This window comes from Gavialis gangeticus, unplaced genomic scaffold, assembly GCF_001723915.1.
Source record: "Gavialis gangeticus isolate Ggan-Ray unplaced genomic scaffold, GavGan_comp1, whole genome shotgun sequence".
Lineage (NCBI taxonomy): Eukaryota > Metazoa > Chordata > Crocodylia > Gavialidae > Gavialis > Gavialis gangeticus.
In genome coordinates, this window is record NW_017729024.1 from 144,987,288 (window position 1) to 144,994,964 (window position 7,677).

The following is a 7,677-nucleotide window of genomic DNA, read 5'->3' on the forward strand; positions in this document are numbered from 1 at the left end:
CTGTCCCTACACCATGTCCCATGCCACGCAGATGGCACCACTATATGGTTCTGGCCCCACTATATTCCTGACATTTGAAACCGACCTGGATCCCTCCTACTCAGGCAACCTAACCTCCACCATCATCCTGGGCTGCAAAACCCCACTAAACCATTTCCCCTCTTGGCAGTGGCCCCCTCCGGGACCTTTGGCCTCACAAACCCTGGCCTCACCTCAGGCCAGTCAGGACTCCAAGGCGACTGGCTCTGGCCATTCTGCACAGTGGTCGCTCTGGGCCTTTGACCTTCATGGTCCTAGACCCAGCATTGACCAAAGTTCCCTGGGAAGGTTCCTGAGCAGCAAGCCCACTCACTCATACAGGTCCACCTTCTCAGGCCCCTCCAAACACTGTCTCCACTCTCGGAGCTTGTAGGCCACAGTTACTTTCTGGGTCCCTCCTGGGCCTCCTTTTCCACCTCATGGAGACTCTACTCCACCCCCTCACTGAGGACACTACTCCAGCCCCTCACCAGGGCTCCCAGGCCTTATACCCCTTGGGCCACAGGTATCTGATGATGTGCCTGGACCCCTTGCCTGTCCCTTCTACAGGGTAACCTACAAGGTCATGGGGGCTGAGGCTTTATGGTGCTCCATCCTTGCCTATCACCGGGGAGGCACAGGTGTGACATTTCCTGGAGACTGCCTCATCACACCATCCAACCCCATCAGGGTATAGTTTTAGGTCATTCCCCAGGACTAGGAACCTCCTTCAGCCACATAATTCATACCCTTGATCCCCAGGTGTTCAGGGAACAGCCGTACTCTGGCCGGGAGATGTTCATCCTCTGGCTACCCAGTTGCAACTGCTCAGCTCTGCTCTCAGGGCCTGTTTTATACTCTGACTGTCTAGCCCTACACCAATAAGGCAGCCTCCTGGGTGCCATGTGACCACCTGATTGGGTCTGCTCCCACCTGCTGGCTGATCTGCAGTCTACTCAAGCCCTTAAAGTGGCAGGCTCCAAAGGTGCTGACAGTCCTACTGAAACTTCCTAATAGTAACACAGTTGAAGAATTCCATGTTGTTTGTTTGGCACTCCTATCAAGCATAGTTCAGTGTCTGAGGTAAAATACCTGATTCATAAATGTTTCAATTCAATCCATGCTAACAAGGAGTAATTTCTGTTCCATGCAGCAGCCCAATTAGAACTTACATTTACTATGTAGTACTCAGTGGGCACATCTATACATCCATTCATGTGCTTTAGATAATACACAATAAATTTAGTACTGAGGGCTCCTATAGATGTGAAGCAAGGATTGTTCTGCATTGAATCAGACTCAATTAAAAGTCTGCTGGAGTGTGGAAATTAATGCGCTCCAGTGTCATGTGCATCAGGGTCCCCATACTGAAAAATGATGGTGGGGCACTTTAACAAAACTCATTGAACAAGTTTTAAGTTCAAAATGCCCCACTGCCATTTTTCAGCATGAGGATGCTGATACACGTGATACTAGGGAGCTTTTAATGAGCACAGTTCGCTAATTAAAATGCCCCCCTGCCTCCCAGAATATGTCTGTAAACACCCTCCATTGTTAGGTACTAGGAAAATGCACATTAGCTAGTCTTAATGCACATTAACTGAAGAGCACGGGGTGCCTATACCTGAGCGCAGAAGCTGCTCTGACATACTGTAATTCCAGTGTGTTGAAGCAGACTCAATTAATCATGTCTGCTGGAGTGTGGTAAATAACCATGCTCCAGCCAGCCTTCGTGTTTTGTGTATCAGCATCCCTGTGCTTCAAAATGGTGGCAGGAGTATGTTAGCTAAAGCTTGTCAAACAAACTTTAGATAAAGTGTCCCCACCACCATTTTGAAGTGCAGGGATGCTGATACACAAGATGCTCAAGGCACTTTAGAGTGGCTCTGATCAAAGTGCCGTCCACCCCACCCCCAGAGCACATCTCTATAGGTGCCCACAGTTTTTAATTGACACTTCATGTGTATTAACGTATTTTGATGTACATTAACTAAATAGCACACTTTTTTAGGGATGCTTTAATGTGCATTAAAATAGGCTAACGCGCATTAAAATGCATATGTATACACACCCCATATTCTTTGCTTTATCCTTCTTCACATCCCTGAATACAGATTTACAACCTATAGATTCTGAAGGTTAGGATACTTTTTTGCTATGCTCAAATGTCTCAGATTTTCAAGAAGCAAAATACTACATTCACAGGATCATTGTGGGCTGAGTTTGAGTGATGGTATGCATCTTTAAGTATTGCACAGTGATGTAGTTAATCCAAAGCCATCAATACTGATGGAGTCTCACAGCCAAATACCTCCTTTAAAATTAAACCTGCTGTGTATGTACATAACACCTTCTATCCAAGTGGAAAATGTGCTTTAAAAATATGCCCTCATCAAAACATCTTTTCCAGAGAAGGACAATGAAGACCCAGAGAGGGGTAAGTGGTTTTTCTGTGATTATATGAAAAGGATGACAGAGCCAGGAATAGAAGAACCCTGGTCTCCCAAGGCCTATGCCATCCCCATTAAATCATCCTCCTCATTTCCCAAAGCGTAGAACACTAAAGGTGTGTATTCCTAAGCAGGAAGAAAGATGCTACAATCATAACATTCTTACTGTATTATTTATTCTGTTAAAGAGCTGATACAAGACAGATTCATTCCATTTTAAATTAAAACAGTGAATTAGCCATGACAGGTGTGTGACATCATCTTTTCCATGGTTCTTTTATATGCACCTGATGATACTGAAAGGGTTGTGTATCACTGGTTTTGTCATGCATAGATAGATGTTCTTCTAATCCTCACAGAACATGGATTTGTGCACACAGTCCAGGATTCAATAAATATTCCACTGCTATATTTTGGGCCAATTTTTCCAGCTGGCCTTTGGAATAAAGGTGATCTGTGAAGTAGTCACTGGTGATCATATTTCTGGCTCTTCTTCAGCTTGGTTACTTGAATGCTTTCCTAATAGCATATTCGCATATAAACAGCTGTTGTAGATGCCACAAATACATTCTCTGACCACTGGTGATAGAGAAGATGATCACTCAGAGTCCCTCTACACATGCCAGTAAAAGTGCAACGGGATCTATTGTGTGAACTACGCAATTGTGCCTCCTGCCATACCATCACAATCCCAGGTTCTCCTGTATCATCTTCCATGGCTGTAAGTCCTGCAGTTGATGGGGCCTAGTGTAGCTTGCAGCAGGGACAGCGTTTCCTGCACTGCCTCCACAGTGAACCCTACAGCCCACATTATTGGGGGGCTCACAGAAGCAGCAAAAAGAATGACACTGCCTTTGCAATCTTCATGTGGGGCTTGCAGTAGGGGCAGCATTCCCCCACACTGCCCCCACTGTGAGCCCTATACTGCATGAAGATCCCAGCAGCATTCTCCCCACTGCCCCTGTTGTGAGCCCTGCAGCTGAAGACACGGCCCCTGCTACAAGTCCCATAGCCAGGGTGGATCACAGGGCAGCCGTGCTCTCCCCACTGCACGCCCCACAGCTGACAGAAGAAATGCTGCCACCACTGCAGGTCGTCAGCTGAAGGGCTGGCACTGTGTGGTTCTCCCCTGTGGCTGGGAGCCCCACAGTTAGTGGGACTCCCAGCCGCAGGGATGCACTCAGCCACATATCCAATTAATGGCATGATTAGACCAAGCTATAAAAAGCTATTAAATATTTTTTGGAAAATAACTTTGTAGCTTATTGCTTGTTTTATCTGTGTGTGTGAATCATGCTGTTAACTAGTTGAATGTGTAGCTGGGTCACAGCTTAAGGCATAATTATCTGGTTAATCACACCTTAAGTGTAATGTGTAAAGGGGCCTAATGAAAAAAAAAAAAAAACTTAAGAAACTCCTGTTCAGGGCAATTTGGTCTTTGCTGGAATTTTTTTTCAATAGTAAACACTAATGCTAATGAATGTGCTGGACAGGCAGTGAAGACCTCTCACAAGCTCAAAAAAGCAGCCTCAGTTTTGGGTTGGAAGGGTCATGTCCAGCTACAAAAGGTTTGAGCTGAATTTCCATGCACATTCAGTTCCTGAACCAAGAATGCCTGTTAACGCAAGCTGATAGAGAGCAAGTGAGATCTTCATTTACATCTGTTTCCCAACTGTGATTGCATTATGAAAACTTCTGATTGATGCCTCTGTGGACTATATGCAAATCACTAATTTCAGAATTAACCACTTTATAGCCCATGACCAGCCCCTGGAGGCCAATTAGTCATCTTTAAATAGTGCATGTTTCTTATTCTATTAGGATAAGAATTGAAGAGAATCATAGCAATAGGGCTGGGAAGGCCTTTGAGAGCTCATCCTTTTCCCCACAGTAGGATCTGTTATAACCATTTCTGACAGTTGTTTGCTTAATTTGTTCTTTAAAAACACAGGTGATGGATATGCCATAATCATCCAGGGCTTAATCATCCTTATAGGCAGTGTTTTTTTCCCTCTAATGTCTAACTTAACTCTCCACTGCTGTAATTTAAGATCTTTTTTTTTTGTCCTACTCCCAGGGGACAGGGAAAACAGTTTGCTTTTTGCAGTAACCTTTTACACACTTACAGACTGTTACCATGTCACTCCTCAGTCTTTTCTTCCCTAGACTAAATAAACCCAGTTCTTTTAATCTTCTTTGCATACTGGTCATGTTTTCCAGACCTCTCATCATTTCTGTTGCCCTCCTCTGGACTCTTACCATTTGGTCCACATCTTTCTTGAAGTACAGTACCCAAACAATACAACTTTATACATTTTTAAATATTGTAAATGTTATCTTGAAACTAATTAGGGGTGAGAAACCTCCCTGTTTATTTTCTGGCTGCCCAGTCAGAGGAGGGGGACTTCACCACCTGTAACTTTAGCTTTCAACGTTACTCACTGGGCACATCTCCATGAAATGCTAACTGCACAGTCGCTTAATAACACTGCACAGTAGCTTCCCGGGCACAAACTGTGTCTACTACTGCGCAGTAGTATTAGGCTAGTGCGCAGTAAGTGTCACTAAAAACCTGTGCAGTAGAGCAAGTTACTATGCATTGATTTAGTACTTGGTTAGCCAAAAACTAAAAATTTAATGCGCCGTAACTATGGCGCATTAATGAACATGTAGACACACTGGCTGGGTTCTGTAAAAATATAGAAAGTAACATGGAATTTAATCTAACTTACTTCATTATTCTGCTCTTTATGCCAGCAAACAGTCAGTCAGCTTGAGTGCACTTTTTTAGCATATTAATATACCACTGGTGAAAACATAAGGGTATCCCTTCTTCCATTTTTCATGCATAATAGGTTGGTTGGTTAATTGATTTTGATTTGTTAAAAATATTGAACACATTAGGCAAAGATTTCATAGACATTAGGGCTGGAAGGGGCCTCGGAAGATCATCGAGTCCAGCCCCCAAACAAAGGGCAGGAAGTCAGCTGGCGTCATAGGATCCCAGCAAGATAAGCATCCAATGTACTCTTGAAGGTGTTCAATGCAGGTGCTTGAACCACCTCCGATGGCAGGCTGTTCCAGACCTTGGGGACTTGGACAGTAAAGAAATTCTTCCTTATGTCCAGCCTGAAATGGTCTTGCAGTAGTTTATAACCATTTGACCTCATCATCCCTTGGGGCACTCTGGTGAACAAGCGTTCCCCCAGATACTGGTGGTCACGCCTGATAAACTTATAGGTGGCCATCAGATCACCCCTGAGCCTGCACTTTTCCAGGCTAAAGAGCCCCATGACTCTCAGCCTGTCGTCATAAGGTCTGTTTTCCTGACCTCTGATCATGCACATGGCTCTTCTCTGGACTTTCTCAAGCTTCTCCACATCCTTTTTGAATTGTTGAGCCCAAAACTGGACGCAGTACTCCAACTGCAGCCTCACTAAGACCGAATACAATGGGAGAATGACATCCTGGGATTTGCTTGAGAAGCATCTATGGATGCAAGCCAGTGTTTTGCTCGCTTTACTAGCCGCAGCATCACATTGCAGGCTCATGTTCATCTTGTGGTCAGTCACGACCCCCAAGTCTCTTTCTTCCGTAGTGCTAGCCAGCATAGCACTGCTGAGCCTGTAAGGATGCTGCAGGTTTTCCCTCCCAACGTGGAGAACCTTGCATTTTTCAGCGTTAAACACCATCAGGTTCTCGTCCGCCCATTTGCTGAGCCTGTCTAGGTCAGCCTGGATTGCCCTCCTGTCTTCTGGTGTGGATGCTTTGCCCCAAAGTTTGGTGTCATTGGTGAACTTGGCCAGTCCGCTTCTGACTCCAATGTCCACATCATTAATAAAGATGTTGAACAATATGGGTCCAAGGACAGAGTCTTGGGGGACCCCACTGGTCACAGGACACCATGATGATTGATTTCTGCCAATTACTACCTTCTGGGTCCGACCACGGAGCCAGTTTCCCAGCCAGCAAATCATGGTGAACCCAAGGCCACAATTGGCCAGTTTTACCAAGAGGTGATCATGGGATACCAGATTGAAGGCTTTTTTGAAGTCAAGATATATGACATCAATCTCTTATCCTGATCTATCACCTGGACAAGGGAGATCACAATGAAAAAATAGGCATAGCATTATCACCAGAGAAAGCATTTGCAAACCATCAAAGATGTTCTCACTCCTCAAACTACTCACTCAAGTAACCTACCTCAGGGAAAAGTCTGGAAAGGCAGACAGGCTCTGTGTTGTGCCTGGGTGGCAGTAAATCTACTCAACCCAAGATCTGGAGGTTGAATGCAGCCCAGAGTTGATAAGACTTTGCATAAGTTACTTGCCACTATCTCCCTCCTGTGTGCTATAGATACAGTCAGTCACAACCAAACCTCCTAATCTGGACTATGATAAATTGGACAACCAAGTGCACTCATAATCAGCTCAAAGAGCAGGAAGGTGGGACAGTAGGAAGACAAGTTGTGGGGAAAAACGGAATTAAAAATGTATTGAGGTACCCACTTACCATGTCCTTATCTCAATATCCAATAACTGAGGGGCAAGCAGTTTCACCTCTAATTTAGAGATTTCTCTAAGGGGCTGATTCTGATTTCACTTACACCAACATAAATTAGGAGCAATGCTACCAGCACTATTAAAGTTAAATAGGTTAAAAATTGAGCCAAGAACCAATTCCTAGATGCCTGGACATTTCCTGAGATGACACACTCAAAAAAGGATTCATAGATTTTCAAATATGCTTTCTAGTTCTTAACAGGAAGAATTTCTATGCCTAATGCAAAGGTCTTCAATCTTACATCAGATACCGAGGAGCAGCTTTAGATACTTATATGTAGCATATTCCATTAGTTACAGGAGAGGTACAGCCTTAAATAAAGATTCAGTGCTCTTTTCTGTGTAAGGTGCTATATTCAGCTAAGCCCTTTCAGTCCCACACATCAATGCAGCAGTAAGGAGAAGCAACTGAACTGTCAGGAAAAAACACGTACAAAGGAGTGAGAAGTACAATGAAATAAATGACGGGCCAGTGAGTGGAAAATAAGGAGATGGGATAAACAGAGTAAAACACAAAATAAAAGAGAAAAAGGAAACTGGAATGGGCCCCTATTTCTCCCAAACTGATAAAATCTCTGACAACAAATCAGAAGTCCTCGAACACAGAAAGAAAAGGCAACATTAAAAAAAAAAAAAAAAAAAAA